At 44.0% G+C, this 15,083-nt stretch overlaps 1 protein-coding gene across 4 annotated transcripts in view; it reads right to left on the bottom strand.

The window, feature by feature from the left end:
* Positions 1 to 15,083, bottom strand: part of WDR17 (WD repeat domain 17) — a 1,003,384-nt gene that overhangs the window by 387,435 nt on the left and 600,866 nt on the right. The gene's annotated exons all lie outside the window — the stretch shown is intronic.

The following is a 15,083-nucleotide window of genomic DNA, read 5'->3' as shown; positions in this document are numbered from 1 at the left end:
TAGACTGTTGCGGAGCTGGCATGGACTGTGCATGCTGCGGGGCTCCTTGTTGGTTCTGATCCTGTCTAATTGGTCGTGGTCTTTCTTTTGCGTTACCTATAGCAATATTATGTTTTAAAACTGGACAATCGTGTACATAATGACCTGGCTGTTTACAATAGTTGCACGTCCCTTTTACAGGACCTGTTGAAACACTGGACTGTGTTATACCCTTCTTATGACCGTCGGCTGGCACTGTCTGGGAAACTAGCATTTTCATTTTCGTGTCTTTCATGCGTCTATGTTCATGTTCATGTTCTTGTTCTTCTCTAATTCTATTGTGATGGTACTGTAGCATTTGTAACATTTGTGATGGAGTGTTACCTTGCCAGGTACTCTCGAACTTCAATATTCTATTCTTAACTTGGGGCAAGGCATTTTCAACTAACTTTGTCACAAACAGATGTGGATACGACTCGCTACTTGCTTTTATTCCACTATTTATACCAAAACATTTCTCAAATCGGGAATAGAAATCACTAGTGTCTTCATCTGATTTTTGTTTACAGGCTGATATTGCACCCCAGTCTTCCTTTTTCGTAGTTAATAAACGTGGCAATACCTGTACTAGTAAACCTGGTAGTGCTTTGGTCTTGTCCCCGAGCCCTGAACCTGGACCTCGAGCTTTTTCTTCGTTTTCTAATGCTGTCCAATCTATCTTCTGGTCTCCCACCTCCCAATCCTTTTCCTTGAGTTTTTCGTAAATGCCCGCAGGCATTAATACCTTCAATATTGTCATAATGTCGGGGTAGGTATATTCTCCCATGAGTAACATATCTTTAATTTCACGGTGGAAACCCGCTGGGTCTTTGTCATGACTGGGTACCACTTTCTTCATTTCTAATAGTTCTATTTTGGATATGGGTATGTATACAAACACACGTTTAAACTCATTGTCATCACCCTTTATCGGGTGCACTTCTCGTAAGGGATTTTGTCTATCCATGTAATACGTCGTTCTTTCCTTGATGGGCAGTGAGACATGTTCAGGACATACAAAAAGAATGTACTGCCTTCTGTATTCTAGTATTTCTCTAATTAACTTAGTACCGGAACCTCTCCATTTATTCGTGAGTAATTCAGTCAATATATCTGGTAAGGGGCCGGGATCGGAGTGTTGGCTTTTATATAATATAAGGAGTTGTTGAATCATATAGATACCAGCTAAACGCTGTTCATCTGGGGCGAGGTTCAAAAACGTATGCGCTAGTGTATCATCACCATATTTTCCAGGACTATCAACCCAGTGTACGGCTGACCTGGCTAATTCTTGTTCGTCCATAGAATCGAGTATATGATAACCCCTTCGTTCTCGGAGTAATTTGTCAGCGGCTTGGAATGAATGTTCGGGGGACCTTATATTTATTATAGGAGTTTGGAATTTTCTGTTATTATCTGGACGTATCGGACATATCGGATCAGTAAAGCATCTAGTATTATTGCAAGATCTTCCTCTACCTACATAGGCCATGGTTTCTAACTGTCCTGTGGGCAGTTCTAATTCTTCCTCGTCCTCGGTTTGTTCAGGTTCGTCTACTGCTAGTCTTTCCTCGTGGATTCGTTCTATTTCTTTGCGGATCTTTCGGCTCATAGCTACTATACATGATCGTTTATCGTGTCTCCCCTCTGATATATTCTTACCCCATGTGGTAAGAATTTGCATTTCTTCCGGACTTACCCCTGGTTGATCTTGATTTCTGATCACACAGTTTATGAGGAAACGTAACAGTTCCCCCTGTATTTCCACCTTTTGGTACTCCATGGCTCTGGTAATACTCTCAGGGTCTCGCCCTGACTGAACAAAGTGATATATATTTTCTAAATGTGCAGTCATTCCTGGTAGCTTCCCTAAGTATATTGCAGCTCGTCGGATACGTAATGATGCCAGCATCATTTCGTCCCCTTTTCCGGGCACAGGGTCATATCTACAATCTATTAGAAGTTCCTTGAGCGTGTTGGGAGTTACTAGTTTGGGTGTACGTTGGTGGGCTAATTCTTGAAAGGAAAGTTTACTTGTTCTGGGTGGCGTAGAAAAAATGCTTGATGTACCTCCGGTAGCACCACCTGGGGTGCTGGATGTGAAAGGATTCGTTGAACGTGATATAGCAACCATAGGTGTGGATGCAGATGTAGAAACAGATGTGCTTGCCGGAACTTGTGTCAGGGTTTGCTGTTGCAGAGGTACAGACGAAGGAGGGTCTTGGCGTTGAACCCCCTCGGCAGACGGTCTATGTGGCGCAGCATTAGCATACTCGGGAGCTGCGTCGTCTAAATAAGAGGAAAGAAAAACATCTTCTGCGGATCTGGGATGCCCTTTGGGATGTACTTTTATCGGAAACAATGGGGGTGGCAAGTCTTTTGGTATTTCCGGAGTAGCCTTAGGTAATCCTTCGGCCAGAAGAGGATACATACCATTCACAAGGGCATTTCTTTGTCTGTTTGTTTGTTCTGACTTTACTCGATTACCTTCTTCAATTAATACACTTTCTCGAACTTTATTTGAATTCTCCTTACTTTTCTCTTCCTGTCTGAGCGCTTTTTTCTGTGCGTCTATATGATTCTTTACGCCATAATTCAATGGCATCTTTCTGTGACTGTCTAGCTTTCTTCTTCCACAATTCTTCTTCTACTTTCACAATGCAATCTGCATCCCAGGTCCAACTGCGGGCCACCTCTGACTTTCTGGTAATTCCTTGGTGTAGTCTACCCATAGATCAAGAAATAATATGGCGTCTAGGCCATGTTTATGATACATGAAGTACCCTGGAGTGTCCCTAGGAGGAATGGGAACAGCTTCTTCGAGTACCCCTTTTCTAGTTGTGATCTGTCTTAATTTCGAAAAGAGCGGCATATTGAGAACTGATCTGATACCTAATTTAAAACACAATAATGAACAGTCATTCACACCACAATATACAGAACATATTTAAAACATTTAACATTTAAATGAAATAGACAATGATGGCCAATAAGGGAACTAGTCACTAGGCATAATACTCGATACTAACTAGGTAAATCTGAATTATATACTAGACATACTTGATATACTGCTAAACAGTACAGATACACTGCTGAAACAGTGCAGACCGGATTTGTGTACCCAAACCCGTCTTGACCGGCACAACCTATGTGCACGTCAGAACGCCTCCCCGATAATGGTACTCACCGGGTAGCTCGGAACGGAAGGCCTCGGAACTGAACTGAACTTGAACCAGACTGGACTCGACTCGGAACTTCGGAAACTTCGGAAACTGGTGGGCCTCTGTATACCTCGGATCTTGCTCTCTCAGCTAGGCTCTGGTCGGGATACTTCGCACTTCTCACCGCCTCGTCTGGGTGTTGATCGCAGCCTCAGTTACCCCCGCTCGGCAGGAGGGAGATACAGGAAATCCTGTGGGTACGCGTTGTTGTCCGTCCAGCTGTGACAGGAGACCGGGCCTGCAACGCACCGCAGGCGCGTGAGATGAGAAAGTGTCCCTGTTCGGGCGCCATTTATGTGGTAAATAATTTAATTACCGGAACTTAATTTGATGCGGAAAATCTATAACAATAGCTCAGTAAAATAAGAGGCAGAATCCGTGGTATTAGAGGTTCGGAACGGGCTTTATTCCATAATCAATTTAAATCGATGAGCTCCATATTCCATCACCACGAAGGTTCAGGAAGTGAAGACCATACTTTATTGATAAGTAATCATTTTTATACAATAGGCATTACAGTGAAGCAAATGCAGGGGGCGTAACAAATAGATAGTAAAGATAAAACATACATGCGTAGCAAAAGTGGGTGTAACTGGGTGTAACTAAGGAACGTCATCAGGTATGATGTCATAATAGGGTGGTTCCATGAAAGAATTTCGCAATGTCAGCAGAAATACTTGGCAGAAATGCGCGCGCAGCAGCATGACGTGTGATTGACGTGCAACTAGGGGGTGAAGGGGACTTGACATTTAGCTCTACATGTGGCGACAGAAGTCTAGAGGGTCAAGTCAACCTAATCCCAAATCATATCTAACATCCTATGTTTAAAGAACTATGTTATCCAAAAGAGAGGTCTCTTAGAGTAGAATCTTATTCTATACTGACTATATTGACTGTGAGTGCGTGTACAAGCGTCTAAGTGTCTACACAATATGCGGAGGCAGAAATCGTCCATAGTAACAGGGCTATGAATTACTTGCATAAAGACAGAGAAGCCGGGCCTTTTGCTCGGTAGCTGGCAGGATGTTTACTTAAACTACTAGACAGGAATGCATTGGGTAGGGAGCGGAGCAGATAATTTCGAAGGTGAAATACAGTTTTTGGCAGGCAACAGGCTGATGTCAGGCACCGTTAGCTGCGCAGAGAATGAGGACAAAGTTCATGGATACAGATGCGAGCTCAGACTGGAGCTTTCAGAGGCAGAAGGCAAGAAAAGCTTGATGGCAGAATCAGGGCCTACTCGCCTGGACTGTGAAATGGCATAAGTGAACCATATAAAGCTGGTGGCCTTTCATACTTAGGAATGGAATATCCGGCCCATTCATGGCGGATCTGAAAGAGGACATGTTGACGGTGGACGCACATGTATTTGCGTCTTCATAACTGGAACTGGAGGGAACATACATGTACTTGTGATTTATACATGAAACCGTTGGGGTCCAAGATAGGGGACATAACTGATCATAAAAATCCATATTTCCACAATGGGCACGGGATATTCCTCGTCACATTACCTTTGGAACAGTGTCCTTTTTTGGTAGTTCAAGTTATGCTAGAGGAGCATGGACACTGGACCATTATTTGCACCTCGGTCCCCCTCTCTCTTTTGTTGGTTTAGTTAAAGCACGGCGGTTCAGCCGAGGGACCTATATCTTTTCTATCCCTTCTCCTTTTTCTTTTCCTTTTTCCGTTTTCACACACAATATCACATCACCTTTAAATTAGGTGTTGGTCAAAGATCCTCCCTGGGTGCACATGTTATGGTTGATAATCCTACATCCCTAGTGGGGGATGTAGTTTTAGACCTTTCCCACTCTACCTGTGGCTCCCCCAATCACCTGTACACTATGCATGCTATACTGGTGCAGGAAGTACGTTTTTAATAATTGCTTTGTCCTTAACTTTGGACACGCCATGGTAACATTATGTTTAAAGTGAGTTGGGAACTGTAGGAGAGAATACTACACTGATATTTTAGGACTACTTCTTTTTGGCGCTACTCGCTTACCAGAGACCGGCTTCGCTCACGTAGATGGGCTACGGCAATCTCTCCCTCCGAGTGTAGACTGATGCGCATGCGCGAGTGAATAGTTCTCCCCGCTGACGCACATGCGCCTGTATCCACAGTGGACACTCTATGGATGCGCACGGTCGCTCAGGAGGTTTGAACGGCCGGAAGTAGGTGCCGCCTTAGCTCTCCTTTTCAGACTATTTAACCCCCGTCTGTCCCCGGTGACTTCTCTCCCTGGCGGACGCATGGACAGGGCAGGTACTCCGAAGCCCACTTCCAATATTCCCGTAAGTGTCATGAGGGCATTGTGGGAGAGACGGGCATTCCGAGCATTCTGTGCTCGGTTTGGGGACAGCCCCTGTACCGCTTGGGTCCCGGCTTCTAACCTTTTTCCCATGCATTGCTCCCTCCACAGTTTGAGAAGGAGCGGGTGTCCATCGTCTTAGGCCATAGGAGTGTCCCTCCCAATAATGTTGGGTAAGATTCCTCCTTTTTATGAGAACTATTGCCTTGTTATGTATGTATGGATGGGAGCGCTGCAACCTGGCTATTTCTATTATTATTTTGGGAACTAGGAACTTGACCATGACTAGTCCTGTTTGCTAACACTCTGTGGTCAAGGGTAGTGTTAACCACTCAGACGCTCCGGACCCTCATTTGATTTGGAGAGTATCCTCCGAAATGGCCACGATATGTACTTGGCATTTGCGGGTGTGCACACTTCAGGACTACACCCAGGAGGGGTTTACATGGGACCAGCGCCATGGCTGGTTTATCCCACATTTTGGGGTTGTGTGTCTTTGTTTATTGTTACAGGTCGCGCACACGATTGTGGCACGTTTTGATGCGTCAAGTTGTTACTGATGCACAGACTGTATGTTTTCTATTTTGTTTTTCTTCCCTAGGTATTCATCAGGAGCTTGTTTCACTATCCAGCCACCCTGTAGGGGAAACAGGTTGTTGGCGGGCCCTGACTGATTACGAGGGTATTTGTTTTTAACTATTCTTCTCCCGTGCACTTCACCATATTCTATCTTTTGATCCTGACGAAGCGCCGATGACCCTAGTGGCAATAGGGGCGCGAAACATGTTGGTCTACTGCAGGCATATTTATGCCTGTTGGGGTAACCTTGTACCCGAGGGGTTCTAATTCCCTTTTATATGGGCATAATCCCCGCCCTGGTTTCTGGTTTAGTAACCCCGGATTGAATTTTATACTACTTTGCACGCACCTTTTCATCCTCTTAGGGACCCATACCCCACACACCGACAGGCACCATCCGGCATTTCCCCAAAAAAGATCTCCGCTAAAGTGACCCTTCGGGGGACCCGTTGGGCATTGCAGTGCCGGGCCCGATGAGGAGCAAATGCCCGATGATGAAGCATGACATCCTTCGGGGTGTGTGAGGGCAACAGGAGAAAAGGCCTTGTGCTTTCTCCTTCATGAGGGGTCCCCATTTATACCTAGGTCTTTCCCTCCTATTCCTTCTTGTTTGACTTCTGGTAATGGGCACGGGATATTCCTCGTCACATTACCTTTGGAACAGTGTCCTTTTTTGGTAGTTCAAGTTATGCTAGAGGAGCATGGACACTGGACCATTATTTGCTCCTCGGTCCCCCTCTCTCTTTTGTTGGTTTAGCTTTCACCCATCATCATCTTTTACACATCCTTTACTACAGTTTTAAAGGGGTTTCTATTCCTATCTTGACAGTGTACCAGACTGTATTTCATACTCATATGACCGTAGCTACGACTGACCAGAGAGCAGGGGTCTTCCTTTGTTCTCGATAAAGATTTTCGGCTCTACTTGGGATGACCGTTTTTATCTCTTACAACATTATGAGCCTAAGAGTTATTTTAACAATATTCTCTTACCAAAATTTAGCACTGATTGTTTCTCGTGACTAAAATACTAAAGATATCACAGAACGTATCGCTTTTTGACTTTTAGTATTCTAATCTTGAAAAATCAACACTCTCTGACTTTCAATAGATATACAGTGTCGTCCAGTGTAATTAGTCGGGTTTTTTTTCTGACTAAGATAATTACACTTCCACTACTGCTATATATAATCCTTAGCGACTCACCAATTTTTATTACTGTAATCTCTCCTTAAAACCACTCCTGCTAATGACTGAAAAGCAACAGCCCCTTCCATAGGGAACCTGTCTCTTCCACCAAAACAATGATTTACCTGTTATGTGTCTTTCAATACTGCTTTAAAGGGTGGCTTCTAATGCTGCCGCCAGTCTATCCCTTCTAAATCTCATAATTTATCCAGCCCTTGGTAGTTATCTAATCATTTACCATACTTTCTGTTAAACATTTCATCTTTGGGGTGGGTTCCCCTGACATTTAGCCTCTGCCTCTTGTATTTTTGATGCTGGGCTGGATTTTGTTTGTGCTGGCGTAGATGCTTTGGGCACTTTGCCACTGCTGATCAGTGTCAAAGTGCACGTGCTCCCTGTGTAAATTACTACTGTTATTGGTGATCGATAATTGGCATATTTGATTTACTGGTAAGCCCCTAGTAAAGTGACCTGTAAATCAAATGCAACTAGTGGGCCTGCAGCACTGATTGTGCCACCCAAATGAGTAGCCCTGAAAAGGAATCTCAGGCCTGCCACTGCAGTGACTGCGTTTTAACCTGCCATGACGACCTGGCAAGTGCACACAATTGCCAGGCCCTAACCTTCCCTTTGTTTACATGTAAGGCACCCCTCAGGTAGGTCCAAGGTACCCCCATTGGCAGGATGCAGTGTCTGTGAAAGCTAGGACATATACTGGTATGTGTGACATATCCTGATAGTGAAGTACTGTAATTTTTGTTTTTCACTATTGAAAGGCTATCTGCTCCACAGGCAAACATGGTAGCTACTTTGCGACACCTTACAAGTATAACTTCCCATTGGGACCAGAGAGAAAAATTTAGTTTTGGCTCTCTGAACTCAGAATTTAATAACACATCTTTTGGTAAAGATGGTTTTTAAATTGTGTGTTTAAAAATGCCACTTTTTGAAAGTAGGCATTTTCTTGTTTAACCATTCTGTGTGCTTCCGCCTGTTTGTAGATTGACTGTCTGGTTTTGGAGTGACTAGAGCTGAGGATGTGCATTCACTGCAGACAGCCACTTGGGGGTTGAGGTGTGCCTGGCCCTTCCTGGATGACTCAGAGCTGTTTTCCTTGCACCTGAATAGGGTCTGTCTCCTGTGCACAATGTTGCCTACACCCCCTGTAGTCATACTGCACCAGTAATGAAAGCACTGGTTTGGACTGGGCTCAGACACCCTTACACAAAAAAGAACAAAGACAACATGGGTTATAAGTAGTGGACCTTAAACCCCAAAACCTTAGATCACTTCTGCACTCAGGAGGAACTTTTGCCATGGAAAAGAGCTGGAGAGCTGCGAGGAGGAGTTCTACCCCTTTGCTGTGTGGAGTTGGCCTGTAGTTGCTGCTTCTGCCAAGGAAAGGAGAAAGACTGGAACATTGCTGAGAAACCTGATTGAAGAAAAATCTCCATGTCCTTGTGTGTGCTGGCCTCCTGTTCTGAAGTCTCAGGAGCACAAATACTTTACCACCAGCTCCCCTGAATTCCATTGCTGGGAGTTCTGACCTGTCAGGAGGTGCCTGTTCCAGTTTTGGGCCTCTGGAGGTTGTTCCTGGAAGAAACCTAGGAGAAGCAAGAGAAACAATTGTGCCGTGACGCTGCGACCTGCATCAAGGCCAGGGGCACCATTCGTGAAGTGCAAGACGCACTGCCCTGCGTGCACTGCAGCTCTGACACCTGCCGATGCCTGCTCTTATCAGCCTTCCCGAAACCAACATCGTCACCGCCAGCATCCAGTTATCATGGCACCGATAACCGCTGAGGGTGACTCCACAAACTCACCGACTTCACATCGCCTCACCGGAACCGACGCCTCACCGCTAACGCACCCAACTTCCCCTGTCCTGGATTCGACAAGCCGACTCCTCGAAGATATAAAGCCTCGCCTCCCCCATGGGAGCCAGGGAGCTGGCCTTGAGCTAGTCACCGATGCCTCACCTCCACGATGCTGGGCATTGTCATAGACTTTGTTTTCCAAGGTACTGTTTGTTCGGGGGTCCGGGTCAGCGCCGTACTTTGGATTTATTGCTGTCATGACATCGTAATAGCCCCAGGTGGAGCTATTTGTTTTCAACAGTTCTATTTCTGAAATAACTGCTTTAAGTGCTATTTTTACTACATGTATGTTGGATTTGTGTTGTTTTGGTCTTGTTGAGTTTAGATAATGATACTTTATTTTTCTAAACTGTTGTGGTGCCCATTATTGGTATTTTTACTATATTTCTATGCATTTTGAGTACAAATACTTTACAAATTGCCTTTGGGATAACCCTGTCTGCTTGTTCCAAGCTACCAAAGGGGTGAGCAGGGGCTATCTAAAGTGTGTATCCCCTTCACCCTGACTAAAAGCAAGGGTCCCTACTTGGACAAAGGTGTATACCTTTGCCAATTAGAGAGCCCGAGCTCTAACACTTTCTTTATATGCTATTGCAAATTATGGTACTATATTGCTACAAACAGCTTGTGCCTGTCTAACCCTCTATATATCAATGGTGCTCACTTTGTAAGTAACTATATTTTCTACATTGGCTCCTTCCTGGGCTACCCCTCTCAGTCGGCTCTCAGTCATGCTTATGAATTATGTACCTTTCCAAAGACCATTCCTAAGATCTCATCATGTACCAAATATTTCTCAGAAACTATGTCCAATAGGGAAGCCCTGCTATTAGAAATGGTCCGTAACTGTGCTACCCTCAAAATATCCACTTTGTTCCCCATCTTACCCCTCAGACTCTCCTACAGGAACTTGTTAATAGAATGAAAATGCTGCTACACAATACATATCTTAAAATAATATGTCTTATTTCAAGTTTGTTGCCATTAAAACCACAAATGCTTCACTGGTGAACTGATATATATTTTCCCAACACAAATGGAGTTGTAAACATAAAAGGCATACACCGCACAGCAATATATAACAAGCATTGGCATAGCCAATAGGTCTCGCCTTTGGGACCTTATAAGTGTTTAGCCATGCAACAGTTGCATAACTAAATACTTATAAGGTCCCAAAAGCGAGACCTATTGGCTATGCAAAGCGGCCGTGCGGCTGCGAAAGTGAAAGTAATCGCGCACATGCACTGTAGCTCTAGGCTGGCCTGGTAGCACTTTTTGGAGCCCTCTCAATAAGTCTCGCCAGACCAGCGCATGCGCTGGGTCAGGCGAGACCTAAAAAAGGGCATGTATTTTCATTACATCTTTATGAAAGCATATCTTTACTTTAAGTACCAAAAAAAGCTGTAAATCCATCAACATGCTACCATAAAAGCAAAGTTGAAACAATTAAATGCACAAAGGCAATTTGTGAATAGTGTTTATAACAGGCAAGGGCATCCAAACAGCACAAACGTCTTATTCAAAGAGCCATAATTCAGCAATCAAACGTAACTGTGTCATCAAAGTTAATATATCAAAGAACAGTGGCTCACTTACAAAGTAAACATCATGTCACACCTGTAGTCTAACAAAAGGACTACTTGATGCTCCATCCCTAATAAGTGGTGGCGCCCCACTGCTATTTCAGCAGTGCATAAAAAAAAGATAATAACAGCACTTTATTATCATTTTATTTTCCTATAACATACTTGGAGTTGTGACACCAGAGCAGAGTGAGGAGTGGTTTGCACTCCTCTAAGTGCGCAAGACGGTTTGGGCGTGCAGCATCGTGATTGGCTAGGAGAGTCCAGAAGGCTGGGTGCTTCTGAAGAGGACGGAGGAGAGGCATGCAGCAGCAGCACATCTCTGCATCATGCATTCCTTGTGCTCAGTGCCTAAAGAGCAGCCATCAAGCCCCACAAACAGGAAAGGGTGAGAGAGGGTGAGAGAGAGGATATAACAGAGGGGGTTGAAAATTAAGGAGAAAGAGACTAACACAGAGACACAGGATTGGTGTGAGAAAGAAGTGGAAAGAAAAATGTTGGGAGGGAAGTGAGCAAGTGTCAGGAAACATGCCAGAGGAAGCCCTGAGAAATGTAAATTGATGATGCTAAGGTAAGGGGAGGAAGTTGAAAGGTAAAGAGAGTGGAGGGGTGTATTTTGAGAGACATAGGAATGAATGGGTGAGGGAGACAGAATGTGAGAGAGAAAGCGAGAGAAGGAAGAGGAAGATAGAGGGAAATGTGGGTAAAGGGATGTAGTGAACTGAGTTTTACCTATGACAAAGAATAGCTTTTCACTTTTGGACCTCTGGAGTTTGACTTCTGCTGTGGCATGATACCCACACATGGAGCCTCACACCAGGTTGCGCGTGATACCTGTTTGACACAATTGCAAGTACAGTCTGAGCGAGGAGGATTGTTTGACTTAGCCTGGTATCTATGCGGATGTAGCACTGTGACAAATGTAGATTCAATCTAAACTGCTATAATAGAATTGCGTAGTGAAAAGAATCCCACAATTCCTTTTGGGTTAATTTATTATCTGGTGCATTTACACATATTTAAACTTTGTTTATGTATTAAATTGTAACTTTGGGGTGGTTCAAGTTACAAGGTCTAGAGTCACGGCTTTGCTTATACTTTCCTGGGTGCAGAATCCAAATCTAAGGTTATTTCTACTAAACAGGATTATATTATGAACCAGATACTAATGGATTTTGCCATTTAAACTCCCTGACTGAGTGGAGCTAATTAACTACCCAGTGATCAGTCCAGTGAAAATAAATATACCCTGCTGGAGAAATGGGGCAGGTATGTAACGTCCAGTAAACTTTGGGGAGGTGAATAGAACGACCTGAATAATTTAGAGAGGGCAGACTTCTGTCACTGGTGTCCAGGAAGCAATCCCCCTGAAGAATTTGGACAGAAGTAGATTGGGTTCAAGGACAAGACAGCTGGCATGCCCTGATGTTAGATAAATATATCTTGAATTTTTGTCAGCCTGTTGTATGGGGGTTGGACAGCCATTGACTGTTTTTTGTGGTGTCAGACAGAGATGGAAGGATGATGTGGCATCTCTACATTGGATGGATGTCCCAAAAGGTGTAGAATTACCTCTGTTAAAAAAAACACCCTGCACAGACAGGAAGAGCTGTGAAAGTGCCTGAAATCGGAGGGGGGGCTGGCGCAACTGTAAACGTCAGTCAGAAAACCTCAGGGGTACATCCACACCTGCAATAGACTCTCTCGCAATCACTTAGCTGGTCTTTTGACAACTGATCCCTGGTTCTCTCCCATGCCTAGTAGACAGTTACCTGATACAGGGCCAGATGTACAACCGTTTTTTGCAGTCGCAAATGGCCATTCTGCCCATTTGCGACCACAAAATAGGTCTGCCCAATGTACCAACCATATTTTGGGACTGGCTAACCTATTAGCGACTAGCAAAATATGGTTTGCGACTTGCTATTAGGAAGGAGTGTGCCAAAGGAGCCCCTTCCTAATAGCGAGTCTCAAAACTATGTATGATGCGGTCGTAAAACACTCGCAGTTTACCATCCTTTTCAAATGGGTGGTAAGCCACTCGCAAACGGGAAGTGGTCCCCAGGGTTTGCAAATATTTTTCAAGAGCAGACAGTGGTCCCAGGGACCACTGCCTGCCCTTAAAAAATGAAACTGAAAAGTTTAATTTTTCTTTTTTAAATGCATCCCGTTTTCCTTTAAGGAAAACGGGCTGCATTTTTAAAAAAATGCTTTATTAAAAAAGCATTCACTGACCCCAGCAGTCCACCATCCCTGGGAGTGCTAGCCATTTCCAATGGGGTCACAAATTGCGACAGCCTCTATAATATTCATGAGGTATGCAATTTGTGACCCCATTGGGATTCACAAACAGTGTCTGAGACACTACTGTGCATTAAGGGCCAGATATATGACCATTAAGTTTAGCAAGCTGCAAATTGCGCAAAATTACAACTCGCAATTTGCAACTGGCTAAACTTAATGGTCGTACATCTGGCCCATAGTACCCTGAAGGCTGAGAGACCATGAACTCTGTCGACACTGAGCCTGCTACAGTGCCTGGAGAAGTGGGCGCCATGGACTCTGGGTGTTGGGCATTCATCCTGCAAGAAGCTGTGAACCTGGTTTGCTAGGAAGTGCAAGGGTAGAGTGTTGTTTATCTTAGAAGACCCTTGGCAGTTAAGGAGAACACCAGGGGTAAGTAGGAGAGAATGTCCCTAGATCTTATATTGAAGCTGCTGTTGCTTGGAATCTGCTGTTGCTTAGACTAGTTGTCTAAAGGCTAGGAAGGGCAAAGTAAAATCATCCAAACATGTGGACCTGGGGGTTAGTAGAAGTGTTTACCTTAAGCTGGGTAAGCCACCTTAATTCAAAGAGCAGGAAGGCCATAACTGCTGACACGGGTGGCTGTTGAATATTCCTTGAGGCAATGGACTTAAACTCCTGATGAAACCATGATTTAGTGTTACTTAGTAAGAGTCCTTTAAAGTGGGCCAAGTGTTCAAGATCTTCAGTGAGATCCTGCACTGCCTGAAATCCTCCCACTAATTGAGGCTAGAGCCCTGTCCGAATTCAGCAGCGATGAGTGGTATCCAAAGGCGTGTTTCCTCTGCCCAAGGGTACCCCAGACCTCCACACCGCAGTCCAACCGGGGAGGGTTTTTCCATGGCCCCAGAAGCACTTCCAACTCTCCCTTGCCAATCTCAGAAGTTAGAGGGGCAGGTGGGTCGGAGGCAGTGAAAATGGACCCAATATATAAAGGCAGAAGAAGCAGTCCTGAAAGTGAAAAGAATACAAGATTCCCGAAGAGAAATATTAAAATGGAGAACAGCAAGTGATGCTTGTCAGTAAAGTACTCTTCATTTAGTGGTCATTCATTTGACAATGTGATGCTTGTCAGTAAAGTACTCTTCATTTAGTGGTTATTCATTTGACAATGTGAAATTTTGAGCCAAGAGACAAGTTTAATCAAGCTTCACGAGGCTTGATCAGGTAGTATGATCACTTTGTGACCTGCCCACAACTGACATCACTTGCTCATCGGTAGGACCACAGTCATGAGAGATACAGTAACATAAGACAGACAAGGTAACCACAGATTCCAGCTTGCCACATTTCTTAGTAACCTTATAAAATTACCCAAAGATCATTTTTATGTAGAAATATTTGTTACTAAGATTCTCCCAATTTCATTCCCTTCACATCAAGCTATCTATTTCACTATGACATAATGGAGACCAGGAGCAACCCACCAATTATTGCTGAAAATCTTTAAAATATGTGTTCTTGGTTGACATTTGCACAGCCACTGTTCTTAAAGGAGGACATTTTGTGTTACACGGCAAAGTAACAATAGATCTGAGCTACTGGAAGCTGGTGATCCATTGTAGCTGGGTCAGGAATTGGCAGATATTTAGCCACGTTTGGATTGGGTTGGGGTCTGAGAGTTGTGTGAGTGAATTCCTCTACATATATATGTGTGCCATTTTGCACACCGCCCATAATGGCCTCTTTAGTGTTAATACTAACTGCAATATCCGGTTCATGCTAAATCTTAGTTTAGGCACACATCAACTTTAACCTGTTACTGGCAAACAATTGTCAGTTGATTAGTGAAAATATTCTCATTGGACACGGTAACATCGACAAAGATATCCACGTATTAGAAAGTCATAATATCTATGAATAAGTGATGAAAAATATTTCAACTAGCTATCAGAAGGCCATTACTTTCGACAAAATATTTGACACCATTTTGGGTCACAAACACGACTATCTCTTCAGAAGCAATATGCCGTCTTCACAAAACATTCAGCATAGCGA

This window comes from Triturus cristatus, chromosome 2_2, assembly GCF_964204655.1.
Source record: "Triturus cristatus chromosome 2_2, aTriCri1.1, whole genome shotgun sequence".
Classification (NCBI taxonomy): domain Eukaryota; kingdom Metazoa; phylum Chordata; class Amphibia; order Caudata; family Salamandridae; genus Triturus; species Triturus cristatus.
Note: the sequence above shows the minus strand (reverse complement) of the source record. Positions and strands in the feature narration are given on the sequence as shown.